This window comes from Canis lupus, chromosome 37 (genome assembly GCF_011100685.1).
Source record: "Canis lupus familiaris isolate Mischka breed German Shepherd chromosome 37, alternate assembly UU_Cfam_GSD_1.0, whole genome shotgun sequence".
Taxonomy (NCBI): domain Eukaryota; kingdom Metazoa; phylum Chordata; class Mammalia; order Carnivora; family Canidae; genus Canis; species Canis lupus.
Genome location: NC_049258.1, coordinates 12,211,459 through 12,228,354, shown reverse-complemented (window position 1 = coordinate 12,228,354; position 16,896 = coordinate 12,211,459). Strand labels below are relative to the sequence as shown.

Sequence of the window (16,896 nt, the reverse complement as noted above, 5' to 3'; positions counted from 1 at the left end):
GTGTTTCATTTCTCTTGGATAAAGGAGTCAATTATTAGGTCATAGGTAGATGTTATTTCCTCTTCTAAAAACTTTGTATTAAAGAACAATGTACAGAAAAGTATACTATCACAAGTGTACACTTTTGCAACTTGAATACTCCTGTGTAACCAGTACACAGATGAAAAAAAAAATTACTGGTGTGTTAGAACTTCCCCCATCTCTGATTCCCTGTACCACTGCCTCGCAAGGGTAGCCACAACCATGACCCTCAACTCTATTCTGCTATAGTTTTCTGGTTCCCTTGTTTCGTGAAAAATTTCTCTTTTACTTTATTGAAGTATAATCTCCATATAATAAACTGTATACATTTAGGTATACAATTTTATAAGTTTTCATACACACGTGAAACTGTCACTGCAATCAAGATAGTAAACATGTTTCCCATAATCCCCAAAGTTTCCTCATCCCCTTTGCAAGTCATTTCTCCCTTCACCTCTGACTCTGGATAACCTGTCACTATAGATTAGTTTGCAATCTCTGTCATCTGGCTTATTTTCAAGCAGAATAATGATTTTTTATATTGTTCCATATTGTTGGTTGCTTATCTATTCACCTGTTGATAGATACTTGGACTGCTTCCATTTCTGGTTCTTACAAATAAAACTGGTATGACATTTGTGTACAAGTCTCTTCATGGATATATGTTTTTATTTCTCTTGGTTAAATACCTTTGAGGACATGCTGGTTTATATAGGGTAGGTGTATTTTTAATTTTTTTAATTTTTATTTTTTTAAGCGCAAATTTTTATCATTTTATATATTCAACGGTATTTGGTACTGTCTTTCGTTTTGGCCATTGTAATGCATATATAGTAGCATCTCATTGTACTTTTAATTTGCATTTCCCTAATTGCTAATAATATAAAGCAATTTTCCAGGCTCATATTAGCCATTTGGGAAGTGACTACAAGTCTTTTGCCCATTTCTTTTTTTTAAAGATTTTATTTATTCATGAGAGAGAGAGAATGAGGCAGAGACACAGGCAGAGGGAGAAGCAGGCTCCACCCAAGAAGCCCGACATGGGACTCGATCCTGAGACTCTGGGATCTCACCCTGAGCCAAAGGCAGATGCCCAACTGCTGAGCCACTCAGGCATTTCTCTTTTGCCCATTTAAAACATTGGGTTGTCTTTTTTTTATTATGTAGTTGTAGCAAGTCTTCATATATTCTTAATACAAGTCCCTTATCAGATATATTTGTATTTTATCTGTGGCTTGCCTGTTTTATTTTTTAAAAGATTTTATTTACTTGAGATAGAGAGCACACAAGCTGTGGGGGAGTGGCAGAGGAAGAGACAGAAGCAGACTCCCCGCTGAGCAGGGAGGACTCGATCCCAGGACCCTGGGATCATGAATTAAGCTGAAGATAGATGGTTAGCCAACTGAGCTATCCAGGCGCCCATCTGTTTATTTTATTTTTTTTAACGGTGCCTTTCAAAGAGCAGTTTTTATATTGGAATTCATCAAAGTGTTTTTACTTTTATGGCTTACTCTTTTCTGTCCTAATAAATTTTGTCTACACTGAAGTTGCAAAGGGTATCTTATGTTTTCTCCCGGGAGCTTTATAATTTTAGCTTTTCCATTTCAGTCTGTGATCCGTTTTGAATTAATTTTTGTTTATGGTGTGATGAAGAAGTCAAGGCTTCTCTGCCCCCACTATGTTTCTCTCTTCCAGCATCATTTGTTAAAAAATGCTTTTACTTTGTCAACTGTATCTCAGTAATTCTAGAAAAACAAATCTTTCCTTTCCTCCTTACCTACTTTGACATCCTGTTGAAAACCATTTGACAATATAAAAACGAGTCCATTTCTGGACTGTTCATTCTTTTACATTGGTATAATTCTCAATTCTTTTGCCATTACTACATTGTCTTGATTCCTTAGACTATAGTGAGTCGTAAAGGCAGGTGGTTTGCCCCAGGGTCTTTAACCAGATTGTTTTTGGCTGTTCTGGTTCATTTGCTTTTCCATCTAAATTTTGGAATCAGATATTGGCTATAATTACTTAGTGAATACCTAATTCAATATGGGGACAGTTGACATATAACAGTATTGCATCTTCCAGCCCATCAACATAGTGTGTCTGCCTATTTAGGTCTTTAGTTTCTCTCAACAGTATTTTCTGTTTTTCAGTTGTCATGAAATATATATGTGCGCGTTGCATGCTGCCCTATTTGTGTCATTTCTTACAGCTAAATGATTAATTACACATGCTTATTTTTATGATATAAATTAAAATTTGGTATGGAGATTTTCCATATGATGACCTTATCTGATGCACAGATGAAGGGACCATGTATTTTGTGTGACAGTACCAGAAGTAGAAGAGATTAAACCAGTATCTTTAGAAACATTAAAGTAGAAATATACAGCTATATAATTATTGGCATAATTCTTTTGGCTTGTATGGTTGTGAATATTAATATTTAAAGAAGCTTATCTTTGTTGACATAGTCCAGTATTTTTAGAATAAGAAGTAAAGCAGGATCTTATCAGTTTAATTGGGGCATAAGTTTTTACCAGAAGATTTTGAATTTGCAGTTTGCCTTCTCTTTTTTTCCCCCCTTTCAATAATAATAATAAAATGGGAATATGAAACATTTAAAGATGTAAAAACAAGAAAGTAAAACACAGCCCTACCACCGACAAATGGCCACAGTTTAAATTTTGGTATATTTTCTCATCTTTGTATGTATGTATTTTTATAGCTCATTATTGTATGCACAGTTTGGTTTTGCTTCTTTCATTTAATGTTACATCACTGGCATTTTCCCATGCATTAAATACTTTATGAATAATTTACAACACCTGCGTTAATATCCAGAATGGGCATTAGGCACACCCCAGTTTACTCAGTTTTTTCTTGTAGGATATTTAGTTGCCCTCCCCCTATTTTTTACCCATTTTGTTTTTTAAAAAATATTTGTCTTTAATGAACGTATTTGTTCACCATCTTTGTCCATGTTTTGAATTTCATCTTAAAATTAATTTTTATCACTTCTTAGCCTTTTGGCTAAGATCAAGTGTAGCATCTGTTCTTATCAGTTTAATATCTGGTATGTTCTCTATCCAAGAACAATATATTAAATGGATTTTTGAAGCAGGGAGATGGCATAGGGGCTTGCTCTGTCCACTCCATGCATCAGTATGGTATTGTAGAACAGTGCACCCCCTCTGCGGAAATACTCTGATATCTAAAGTCAAGCTCGAACAGTAGGGTAATGTATCATTTGGGATTGTGTGCACTGGAATGCTTCTGCCTCCAAGTGTCGAGGTGGGCGACTTGTGCCTTGCCTGGAGAGGGAGATAAATACACACACACACACACACACACACACACACACACACCATGGTCTTCCACTCCATGAGGAGCATGAATAGAACTATAATTATACAAATGGTGGAAACGGTTTAAGTAAATAAATTAAACTAAATAGATTTGTTGTTAATTTTGAAACTTTTTTTTTTTTTTTTTTACTTTATTTAAGTAATTTCTACACCCACTGTGGGGATTGAACTCACAACCCTGAGATCAAGAACCACACACTCCTACCACTGAGTCAGCCAGGACCCCCTGAAATATTTTAAGTCAAAGTATAAAACATGGTAGACATCTACATACTTATCAACAGTAGTAATCAGTTGTTTATATTTTGCTTCAAAGAGTTGTTTATATTTTGCTTCAAACAGCTACAACAGAAATCCTCCCCCCCCCAGGTAACAATTTGTGTTGTTCTGCTTCATGTTTTAGTGCATTTAATACATTTGTATCCATAAAATTTTACTTATTGTTCTTCTGTGCTTTTGAATTATATGTAAACAAACTATATTTACCTTCTAAAATTTTCAGTTTTTTACTTAGCAGTATTGTTTTACCATATTCATGTTGATTCCTGTAGATCTGGTTCATCGTTTTATGATGACAGACAGCCAGTTTTTCTATTCACCTTTTGAGGGATAGAATGCTGTGGTGAAATTTATTTTACATTTTCCCTGACATTTGTCTCTTAAATAGTTGGACAGTTAGAGGTGTCCAAGGATCTTTAGATATGTAATCTCCAAATGGCTTTCCAACGTGATGAGGAATAATATATGTCCCTACAGCAGTGTTCCCGTTCCACACCCTCCCCAACCTCTGGTTTTATCAGACTTACTATTTTGGCCAACTTGATGGTTATGAAATCAATAATAATTTTTTCTTTAGTTCATTTCTAGAAATATAATTATTAGGATAAGGAGTATTAGGTTGGCAGCATATTCAGTGAAATTTTTCATCCATGGAAATTGTATTCTTTCAGAGGTCTGTTAAAAATTGTCTTCTGGGGATCCCTGTGTGGCTCAGCGGTTTAGCGCCTGCCTTCGGCCCAGGGCATGATCCTGGAAACCCAGGATTGAGTCCCACTTTGGGCTCCCAGCATGGAGCTTGCTTCTCCCTCTGCCTGTGTCTCTGCTTCTCTCTTCCTCTCTCTGTGTATCTCATGAATAAATAAATAAAATCTTTAAAAATAAATTGTCTTCTGATCACTAAACCTTTTTATTTTTGTTAAAGACAATATTTATTTAAATTCAACTAATTAACATATAGTATATTATTAGTTTCAGAGGTAGTTTGGTGATTCATCAGTCTTATATAACACCCAGTGCTCATTACATCACATGCCCTCCTTAATGTCTATCAGCCAGTCACCCCATTCCCCGACTCCCCTCCATTCCCCTCAGCAATCTTCGTTTGTTTCCTGTGATTCAGTCTCTTATGGTTTGTCTCCCTCTCTGATTTCATCTTTATTTTTCCCTCCTTCCCCCGTGCTCCTCTGTTTTGTTTCTTAAATTCCACATCTGAGTGAAATCATATGATTATCGTCTTTCTCTGATTGACTTATTTCACTTAGCATAAATATACCCTCTGGTTCCATCCATATCATTGCAAGTGGCAAGATTTCTTTCTTTTTGATGGCTAAATAATATTCCATATATATACATATATATGTGTGTATACATATATATATATATATGTATACACACACACACACACCCCCCACATCTTTATCCACTCATCTGTCAGTGGACACCTGGGTTCTTTCCACAGTTTGGCTATTGTGGACATTGTTGCTATAAATATAGCGGTGGAGGTGTCCCTTTGGATCACTGCATTTGTATCTTTAGGGTAAATACCTGGTAGTGCAATTGCTGGGTCATAGGTTAGCTCTATTTCTAACTTACAAACTGAAGCTTTTAAAGAATTTTAAATAACAGCATTGTTTATGTTTATTGACAGTGTGTAAGTGTTTTCTATAAAGATATACTAGCTGTGTTAGCTATAATACTGTCTTATAATGGAGAATTGCCTAAAATACTTTAACTCCTATGTTATGACATCTGTGTAGATAATTTAGATGATTATTTGCTAATAGAACCTATGAATGATTTTTACTTCTAGTAAGCTTTTTGGGAGAACATATTTAATCTTTTTGTAATCATGAACAATCAGGTAAAAATATATTAGCTATAACAGCTGTTTGATGAATGCTTATGACAAAAGAATAGGAATTATTCTGGAAATGTCAGATGTATCCTTCTTACAAAATTTGTCTTCTTTAATACCTCCCCCTACCATACGCATGCATATGTGTAAAATGCAAACATCTCAGATTTAAAATATTCTTGCATGTAGGTGTATTAATTTGAAAATAAAAAGTATAAATGGCTAAAACTTCTGTTGGAGATTTTAATAAAATTGCCTGGGGGAGGAGACCATATTTAACCCTTTAAATAGCTAGATTCCCTGTAACTTAGTGCAGTTACTGGATTGTAGGGTAGTTCTATTTTTAGTTTTTAATCCATACTATTTTCCACAGTGGGTGCACCAGTTTGTACTCCCACCAGCAGTTGTGTTGACACCCTCACAACACTTGTTTCTTGTTTTTTATTTTAGCCATACTGACAGATGTGAGGTGATATCTCATTGTAGTTTTTCTTTGGTATTTCCCTGATGGTGAGTGGTGTTGATCTTTTCATGTGTATGTTGGCCATCTGGATGTATGTTGTCCTTGGAGAAATGTTTATTCATGTCTTCTGCCCATTTTTTAATTAGGTTGTTTTATGGGTGTCAAATTATATTCGTTCTTTATATATTTTGTGTACTAGCCTTTTATGAGAAATGTCCATTTGCAAATATCTTCTCCTATTTCATAGGCTGCCTTTTAGTTTTGTTGATTGTTTCTGTCACTGTGCAGAAACTTTACATTTTGATGAAGTCCCAATAGTTTATTTTTGCTTTTATTTCCCTTGCCTCAGGAGACTTAATCTAGAAAGATGTTACTAGAGCTGATATCAGAAAAATTACTACCTATGCTCTCCTTTCAGGTTTCAGGTCTCACATTTAGGTCTTTTTTTTTTTTTTTTTTTTTTTTTTACATTTAGGTCTTTAACCCATTTTGAGTTTATTTTTGTGTATGGTGTAAGAAAGTGGTCCAGTTTCATTCTTTTGCATGTAGCTGTTCAGTTTTCCTAATACCAACTTGTTGAAGAGATGGTCTTTTTCTTGTTGGATATTCCTGCTTTATAAAAGACTAATTGACCATATCATTATAGGCTTATTTCTGGATTTTCTATTGTATACCATCGATCTCTGTGTCTTTCATGTCATTACCATACTGTTTTAATTACTACCGCTTTCTAATATAATTTGAAATCTGGGATTGCATACTTGGAGTTTTTTTCTTTTTCAAGATTATTTTGGCTATTAGGGGTCTTTTGTGATTCCATATAAATTTTAGAATTGTTTGTTCTAGTTCTGTGAAAAATGCTTTTGGTATTTTAATAGGAACTGCATTAAACCTATAGATTGCTTTGGGTAATAGAGACTTTTTTTTTTTTTTTTTTTTTAAGATTTATTTATTCATGAGAGACAGGAAAAGAGAGGCAGAGACATAGGCAGAGGGAGAAGCAGGCTTCCCACAGGGAGCCTGATCTGGGACTGCATTCCAGGACCCTGGGATCATGACCTGACCAAAGGCAGGCACTCAACCAGTGACCCACCTAGGTGCCCCAATACAGACATTTTAACATTTGTTCTCCCAACCTATTATCTAGAATGTCTTTTCATTTCTTAGTATTGTCTTGAATTTCTTTTTTCAGTGTTTTATAATTTTCAAAGTGCAGGTCTTTTTCCTCTTTGGTTAAATTTGTTTCTGGATATTTTATCATTTTTGGTGGAGTTGTAAATGGGATGTTTTGTTTCACTTTCTACTGTTTTGTTATTAGTTATAGGAATACAGCAGATTTCTGTACATTGATTTTGTATCCTGCAACTTTACTGAATTCATTTGTCAGTTCTAGTAGTTTTTTTGTTCACTCTAGATTTTTCTATATATATTTTATGTCATCTGCAAATATTAAGAGTTTTACTTCTAAAAAAAAGAGTTTTACTTCTTACCAATTTGGATGCCTTTTATTTCTTTTTTTAATATATTGTTGGATTCAGTTTACTAATATTTTCTTAAGGATTTTTGCTTTTGTACTCATGAGAGATACTGGCCTGTAGTTCTCTTTTTTGGGGGGTATCCTTATCTGATCAGGGCGGTATCAGGGTTGTATCAGGGTGATTGCCTCATTGAATGAATTTGGAAGTTTTTCTTTCTCTTTCATTTTTTGGAATAGTTTGAGAAGTAAAGGTATTAGCTCTTCTTAAATGTTTGCTAGAATTTGCCTGTGAATTATCTGGTCCTAGACTTTTGTTTTTTGGGGAGTTTTTTGATTACTAAATGAATTCTTTTTCTCATAATTGGTCTGTTGAACTTTTCTATTTCTTCCTGCTTTAGTTTTGGTAGGTTATATGTTTCTAGGAATTGATCCATTTCTTCTAAGTTTTCCAATTTATTGGCATATAGACTTTCATAATATTTTCTTGAGTTGTTTGTATAATTGGCATTGATTGTTATTTCTCTTCTTAATGATTTTATTTGGGTTTTCTCTTTCTTTTCTTTTTTTCTTTTTAAGAGTGTGGCTAGAGGTTTATCAATTTTGTTGATCTGTTTAAAGTACCATCTCCTGGTTTCATTGATTTGTTGTTTCTTTAGTTTCTATATCATTTAGTTCTGCTCTAATCTTTATTATTTCCTTCCTTTTGCTGGTTTTGGGTTTTGTTTGTCCTTTTTTCTAACTTTAGGTATAAGGTTAAGTTGCTTGAGATTTTTCTTGCTTTTTGAGGTAGGCCTGTATTGCTATAATCTTCCCCCTTAGAACCACATTTGCTGCATCCCAAAGATTTTGGATCATTGTGTTTTAATTTTCACTTATTTCTGTGTAATTTTTTATTTATTCTTTGATTTCTTGATTGACTCATTTTATTGTGTAGTAGCATGATATTTAGCCTCTATGTATTTATACTCTTTACAGATTTTTTCTTGTGGTTGATTTCTAGTTTTATAGTGTTGTGATGAGAAGGGAGGTATGATGTGACTTCATTTTTTTTTTAATTTGTTGAGACTTGTTTTGTGGCCTAGTATGTAATCTATTCTTAAGACTATTCCATGTGCATTGAAAAGAAGGTGTTTTAGGATAGAATGTTCAAAATACGCCTGTTAAATCTATCTGGTTCAGTGTGTCATTCAAAGCCACTGTTTCATTGTTGATTTTCTTTTTAGATAAGCTGTCCGTTGATTTAAGTGGGATGTTAAAGTCCCCTACTATTATTTTATGACTGTTAATTATTTCCTTTCGTGTGTCATTAGCTGTTTTATATATTTGTGTACTCTCATGTTGGGTGCATAAATATTCACAGTTGTTATACCTTCTTGTTGGATTGTCCCTTTTATGTAGTGTCCTTTTTGATCTCTTGTTAGTCTTTGTTTTAAAGTCTATTTTTCTGATATAAGTATTGCTACCCCAGCTTTCTTTTACTATCCATTTGCATGGTAAATGTTTCTCCATCCCCTCACTTTCAAAATGCAGATGTCTTTCAGAATGAAAGCGTATAGATAGGTCTTGTTTCTTTACCCACCCTGTCACCTGTCTTTTTTGATTGAAGCATTTAATCCATTTACATTCAAGGTAATTATTCATAGATATGTATTTATTGCCATTTTGTTACTTGTTTTGTGGTCATTTTTATAGATTTTCTCTGATCCTTCTCTGCTCTCTTTCATGTTGGCTTTCTTTAGCAATATACTTGGATTCCTTTCTCCTTATTCTTTATTAATGTTTTTTTATTTGTATATTAGGTTTGTATCTAACATCTTCAGTATATAGCAGTTTATTTAAGTTGATGATCACTTGAATTTGAACCCATTCTTTATTCTTCTCTTCCTCACGACTTAGGTATATGGTGTCCTACTTTATATCCTTTTATTTTGTGAATCCCTTGACTGATTTTTAGGAATATGCTTATTTTACTGAATTTCTGCTTTCTACTTTTTCTTACCGTTATTTAGTCTTTCCACCCAAAGAGTCCCTTTATCATTTTTTGTAGGGCTGCTTAATGGTAATAAATTCCTGTAACTTTTGTCTGTTTGGCTCTTCTGACTGACAGCCTTAGTGTGTAGAGTATTCTTGGCTGCAGATTTTTTTTTCCTTTCAGTATTTTGAATATATCATGCTATTTCCTTTGGCTTGCAAAGTTTCTGCTGAAAAAAAATCAGCTGATAGCTTTATGGGATTTCCCATATGTAACTGTTTGCTTTTCTCTTGCTGCTTTCAAAATTCTTCCTTTATGTCTACTTTTTGCTATTTTAATTATTATGTGTCTTGGTGTGAACCTCCTTGGGTTGACTATAGGATGAATCTTGTGCCTTCTGGATTTGGATATCTGTTTCCTTCCCCAAATTGGGGAAGTTTTCAGCTGTTATTTCTTCAAATAAGTTTTCTGCCCACATTTTCTCCCATCTTCTTCTGAGATCTGTATAATGTGAATGTTATTATGCTTGATGGAGTCACTTACTCCTCTAAGACTATTTAGAGTTAAGTCAGTAATTGAGAAATAAAACTTCAGACAAAAATGGGTTGGAAAGTGTTGGGGGAGGTCTTTGGATTTGCTAGTCCATCTTTTCTTTTGCACATTAAAATGAGAACTAAGGATTTAAATGATTCAGCCTGAAGTTGTAGTTAGTGGCAGAAAAAGAATTTCTAGTCTTTCCTGACTCCTTGTTTAGTCCTAGACAACTTGGGCTAGGAAGGTGTTGCAGACTTTCTTTAAATGGACCCTTTCAGTGGTATAAGATAATGAAGGTTTTATCTTTACTAGTTCAAAAGTGGAGAATAAAAAAATGAAAGATTTACTTACTTAAGTTTTCTTTTTTCTTTCTTTTGTTTTTAAGTAGGCTCCTCATCCAGCATGGAGCGCAACACAGAGCTTGAACTCACAATTCTGAGATCAAGAGGCAGAGGCTAAGCTAAGCCACCCAGGTGCCCCAACTTGAGTTTTCTTGTTAACCACTTTGTGTTAAAATTTTAGAGGATGTTTTAGCATTTGTTGTTTAAACACGCTACAAACTCATTCTGAAAATTTCAGTAGCTTTTTCCCCATATTTTCACCCAAAGCAATTCTTGACCATTAAATATTACCCATTTCCATTTGTGGCTGGTTAATGTCAGGAATAATGAGCTATATCTGGTTGGATTTCGACTCCTGCCAGAGTAAAATACTGATAAAGATGGAAGAGAAACTACTACTGTATGTGGGATTCACTAGTAAAGTGATTTTTTCCCAACCTTGAGTTTCTATTCAGAGTTCTGGCTAATTCTAAAAATCTATTTTAGCAATTGTGTGAATTCAGAGTTCTGGCTAATTCTTAAAGTCTATTTTAGCAGTTGTGTGAAATTTAGGTATTGAGAGTAGCTTCTTTCATGGATATGGAGAGAAAAAATTTGACAGAATGGGAAGAGAAAAATCTAAAGAAATGGAGATAATAAAGCAGGTTGTAGAATAGTACAGCATTTTGGAATGAAACCTTGAAAAGGAGAGCAAAGGAGCTGAAGAAAATTGAGAGAAGAGTTTCAATGTGATAAACATATTGATAAATATCCTTATACTTTGAATTTGATTTGATTCTTTGTTTAAAATTAGTTTGAGTTAGGTTTGTATCCTGTACAGGAACCCATATTATGACTCATTTGTTACTCTTTAGGGGAGTCATATTATTAATACACCTATTGAGTCAAACCTATCCCTAGAAACAGATAGCCTTATAGAAATATCATCAAACTATTCCACCAAAACCAAAGTGTATTGTAGTAATTTCTTTGATTTTTTTTTAAATTTTTTTTAATTTCTTTGATTTTTTAAAAATCATTCTGTTGATAGGGAAATTAATTTTAAATGTGTTTTGGTTCCTTGAAATTAGTACTTCTTGAAAATTGGGTAAATTAGCCTTTATTTTTTTAAGAAGTGCAGCCTTAGTTTTGAATCCTTTGAAATTAGATGTCATCGTAGGTTTGGAGTCATCTTAGATTGGAAATATTTAATAGAAAAAAAGTTGAAATTCAGATGAAGAAAGAATCTGCCTCTTTGGTAGTTGTTCTGGGGTGACAAATGAGAACTACTATATGGTATCTCTCCTGAAGTCTGCAACCTACTTGGGTGTGGAGGGTGATAAGGCAAGTGCACGTATAACCACCACATAATATAAGGCTGATTTGCTGTAAAAGCCATAGAGAGGTACAAAGTTCATGGGTCTCTTGGAGGAAGTAGCATCCAACTTGTTTTGTTTAGAAGGATTATGCTTAAACTTTTTTTTTTTAATTGAGATATAATATTCATTTTTTTAAAGTGTAAAATTTAGTGGGTTTTACTGTATTTACAAGTTTGTACAACCTTACCATCAAATTCTAGAATAAACCTTCTAAAACTTGAATGTTTTTAGTTGAGGTTGTGTCCTCTAGTTCTCAGGCCCTACCTACCACTCCCTATTTTATATTTGGTTACTACTGGTATTTATATTAGTCATCTGACGCCTGAAGGCATTTAAGTTTGCTTGAGTTGTTTTTTCTAGTTTCATTAACCTGGAAGCGAATGCCAAAATTTCCCTGGAATCCAATGTCAGTGTGGGGAATAATGGCTCTTGTCCAGCATCCTTTTTCCCACCTCTATTCCTTTGCCCATTCTATGCTCTAACTCCAAGAATGGTCCCCACTTCTGCAGCCTTTTGTGAGGGATGACTTCTTATTGCCATCAAGAGGGCTTCCTTAGAATAAAATCCAAACTCTATTTCTTGGTTTACAAATACTTAAATGATATGGCCCTCTCTTCCTATCAAACTAATTTTTCTTCCTACTCTCTGATACACTAAACTTGTATCTTCTACTAGAAATGATCTTCTCTCTGATCTGTGCATGTCTGATTCCTTCTCGTCATTCATATCTCAGTTTAATGTCACTACTTAAAGAAGCCTTCTTTGTACATCCAGTCTAAAATAGCTACTCTGTGACTTTCCATACAACTCTAACTTAATTTTCACCACGCTTGTTATGGGTCTTATTTTTTTGTTTGGTTTTTGTTGTTTAATATTTCTCTACTTTGACTAAAATCGAAGTTCATTGTTAGTTGGTTCCTTGTTTGTCACATTTGTAACTGTAACCCAAGCTTCAAGAACGATGTTTGGCAGATAGTGTATGCTTAATGTATATTTCTTGAATAAATATTGAGTGAAAATGCTTGCTTTGATGGCTTCTGGTCTGGTTCATCTCCCTGTATGATTCTACCTGTTTCTGTCTTCCAGAAATTTGCCAGAATCTCTGATCTTTGGTTAAGCTTTTGCCATCTCTAGCTTTCATTGCCTTTGAGCTTATTCCCTTTTGTAATTGTTTACTGTCATTTTAGTGGGATTTTAGGGAGAGAAATGTATTCTCTCATTCTTTTGATAGGCTGAGGTGTTGCAATCAGGTTGAAAACATGAACAAAGACCAAGTTAAGAAAGCATCGCTTGTTTTTTGAGAATACTAAGTAGTTTAGATTGTTTGAAGGGTAGAAAATAAGGTTGAAAATTTAAATTGAGGCCATGTCAGAGAGGGTGTGAAATCATTTGGTGTAAAGTTTGTACTTACTTCAGAATGTCATGGGGAACCCTGCAGGTGTTTGAGCAGAATCATGGCATGAAAAAAGTTTTTAGGGAAGATTAGTTTGACAGTGAAGGATTTAAAAAAGAGGTCAGTTAGGAAGTTGGTAGAATAATCTGAGGACTGTTTGGTATGGATCTGAACCAAGATAGTCATCAATATAAGAGGGAAAAGACTCAGAAAAATAGTTGAGCTTTCTGATGATGACACTGATGAATGGTTCTGTAATAATTTAGTGATGTGACTTTTATTTAGATGGGTTGGTTGATTGCATGGGGAATTATATTGAACGTATCTTCTATCAGCAATGTGTTGTAAATGTCTTTCCTAGGATTTGTATGTTATGAGATAGATGAAATAAAGCAGACAGCTTTGTTGAATAGGAGATATGTCAACACTGGCACTTGCTATCTGGATGTTGGGCAAGAGCTCAGGGAAAATGTGAACAAATAAAAGCAAGGTACACGTGTTTTACTCCCTTGGTTCTCACATGTAGTAACAAAATTCTTAAAGCGACTTAAAAACTCATCTTGAAGTCCTTATTTAGTAAGCCTTCTTATTTGATTAAATAGAGTTGATCCTGAACAGTGCAGAGACTAGGGTGCTGACTCCCATACAATGAAAAATCTGAGTTTAACTTTTGACTCCCTCAAAATGTAACTAATAGTCTACTGTTGACCAGAGGATATATCACTAATACACAGTTGATTAACACATACTTTGAATGTTATATGTATTACATGCTACATTTTTATAGTAAAGTAAGCTAAAGAAAAGAACATCTTAAAATCATAAGGGAGAAAAAATACATTTATAGTACTGTACTGTATTTATCTTAAAAATCTGTATAAAAATGGACCCACTCAGTTCAACCTATGTTGTTCACGGGTCAAGTGTACTAGTCTTTGATTTAGAATGAATTCTGGTTTCTTCCTGACCTACTGTGACAATAACCAACTTTTTTTTTTAGTTACTTGGTTTTTTTATCTAAAGGTTAGAAATGATTGGCTTTGCCTCTATGAAAGAATGTCTGTTGAGTATTTTTCTGAAGTGGTAAGCTTTTATTTGCATTAAAACTAATTTAATGATGACCAAAATAAGCTAAAAATGTTACTGAGTGAACCAGGCAAATGCAATTTAGGAATGGTAATATATGCATAGGATAATAAAAATCATGTGTTAGAGAAATACGCAGTTATATTTTAGGGACCTTAGACTGCATTATTTTATTTTATTTGGTAAAAATGTTTGTCAGCCTATTTTTTTCCCTTAAGTTTATTTCTGAATTTAAAACAATGTATTAGTTGAGATACTGTGTTTTCCTAACTAAAGTACAGTTTCTTGAGGACAGACTGACTTTATCTCTTCTCTCTCCCTCCCTCTCTAAATTTATTTTGATATAATTTGAAACTTACAGAAAAGTTGTAAAAAGAGTACAAAGAACTCCACATTCCCTTTATCTAGATTCACTTATTGTTTACTTTTTGCCTGATTATTATTCCTCTCTATATACGTATTTATACATACTCACATATATTTTTTTTCTGAGCCATTTGAAAATGAGTTGCAGACCTTGTGCCCCTTTATGACTAAATTCTTCAGTGCGTGTTTCCTAAGAGCAAAGATGCTGTCTTACATAACTGCAGTAGTATCAAAATCAGGAAATGTAACATCAATATAATACATGATCTAATCGACAGCCCATAGTCAAATTTTGGCGGTTTATATTTATAGCTAAGTTTATATGTTTACATATTTTCTTGGGGTCCAGGATCCAGTCTAGGATCAAGCATTGCATTTAGTTGTCAAGTCTCTTTAGGTTTCCTTTAAACTGGAACACATACTCAGCCTTTGTGTTCTTAATCTTCACGTTTAACTGTAGGCCAGTTATTTTGTAAAATGTCTTATGATTTGATTCAAGTAATGCATTTTTGTCAGGAATACCATAAAATGATAATGTATCTTCTTGGTGCATTATATCACAGGAAGCATATGATACGGGTTTGCCCAATATTAGTGATGTTAACATTTATCACTTGGTTCAGGCAATGTCACTTAGTAATTTATGGGGAGATATCTTGACAGTTTGTAAATAGTCTTATCAAATTTTCACCCATAAGTTTTAGCATCTACCAATGCTTAGCTGAATCACTTGTTATTAGAATGGTTGCAAATGGTGACCTTCTGTCATTTTATCTGTTTTAATTCATTGGCATCCTATAAGGAAGAGCTTTTTTTCCCATGTATTTATTTATATCAGTATGGATTTGTGGATTCTTATTCAATGATAGTTTCTTCCTGTCATAATTTATTTTTGATGCTTAAGTTGTTCCATTTTATGCTCTAGGGCCCCCCTTTAGGCTGGTTTTTACGTCCTTATGACTTCCTGGCACAAGAAGATATTCTAGGATCTCATCTTATTTTTCCCCAGCCCCAGCCTTTGAATCATTACTTCAAAGGTCCCTGGTTCTTTTTTAGCTAGAGTATGTATTTAGAAAAAACAAAAACTGGGTGGTAAGTATGCTAATTGCTTATTGGGGTGTCATTGCTACTAGGCTTTTTGAGTGGGGATACCTACAAACACACATAAACACGTATCTATGTTTATTTCTACTACTCCTGTATTTACTTCTATCTCTTTGAAACCCAGAGTTCATAGGGATGATTCAAAATGTAGCCTAAATGGCTCCTAAGCCACAGGCTATTATTGTCTAGCACTCTCCCTCCAGTTGAAGTTGGAGAGTACATGCATAATATCAGTTATTTCCAAAGATAACTGATATGCATGTAGAATAGCAGGAAAGGTCCCAAGTATGGAGCAGAATAAGCAAGATGAACATTTCTGGAAGCAGTCATGGAAGCCCCATTTCTACAGATACGTATAGTGATTGTATGTGTTTCCTAGGACTGCTCTAACAACCCAACACATACTGGGTAGTTTAAAACAACCAGAAACTAATTCTCTCGACAGTTCTTGAACTTAAAAAGCTGGAGTATTAAACAAAAATATTACTTACTATTATTTGTTTTTGTTTATTGGGGTTTCTTTTAGTTGCTCTGTGATTTCAGATTATGGTTTATGTTCTCCTTTGTAATTAGCAATTATAAGATTGATCATTAGAACTTCTTATTTATTAGGAATGTTAGGAGTTTCTTTGTAGACCATTGAACTTAGCTTGTTTTTTGTTTTTGTTTTTGTTTTTCATTTCAGATAAGGCGTTCCTGTTTGGGGTTTAATAGATTAACAGTATCCAATATTATGAAAAATCCAATATTAAATAAATAAACGAATATGGTTATTTTGTGAAAGGAATTCCTTTGCCAGAGGTGCATATAAGTGCTTGATAAATAAAACATTATATTAACAAATTACCTTTGATTTGATTTATAGCTCTCTTTAGACATTATGAAGAACTGTTAAAAACAATACTTGTTTGTTTTTATGCCTTTTTATGTGATCTTTAGTTTACCTTTGAGTTAATGTACATGATAATGAAGAGGATGTGTTAGTTACATCTTTGGTTGTCAAAAACTGAAACATAAATAAAGGAGATAGATAGCATAAGGGGTGAATCACCTCCCCTAGTATTTCTTTTTCCTCTGGGTAAGGAAGGTTTCCACCAGGGCCAGCCCAAAAATAGCACACTTTTTTATTCATTAGGGAGGTTTCATTCCATGTAGAAACTACAAAACTTAGTTCCAGATGTCAGCTCACTCCCAGAGGATGAGGCTATATAAGTTTCCTGGTGGCCAATTTACTCATATTGCTCCTATGAAGCCTTGGAATAACAAGGACATTATTTCC

The 16,896-nt window shown here is 33.9% G+C and overlaps 1 protein-coding gene and 1 pseudogene across 4 annotated transcripts in view; both read left to right on the top strand.

Annotated features, from left to right (window-relative positions):
• RAPH1 (Ras association (RalGDS/AF-6) and pleckstrin homology domains 1) overlaps positions 1–16,896 on the top strand; it is a 101,805-nt gene that overhangs the window by 10,112 nt on the left and 74,797 nt on the right. The gene's annotated exons all lie outside the window — the stretch shown is intronic.
• LOC119867983 lies at positions 3,035–3,215 on the top strand (annotated as a pseudogene).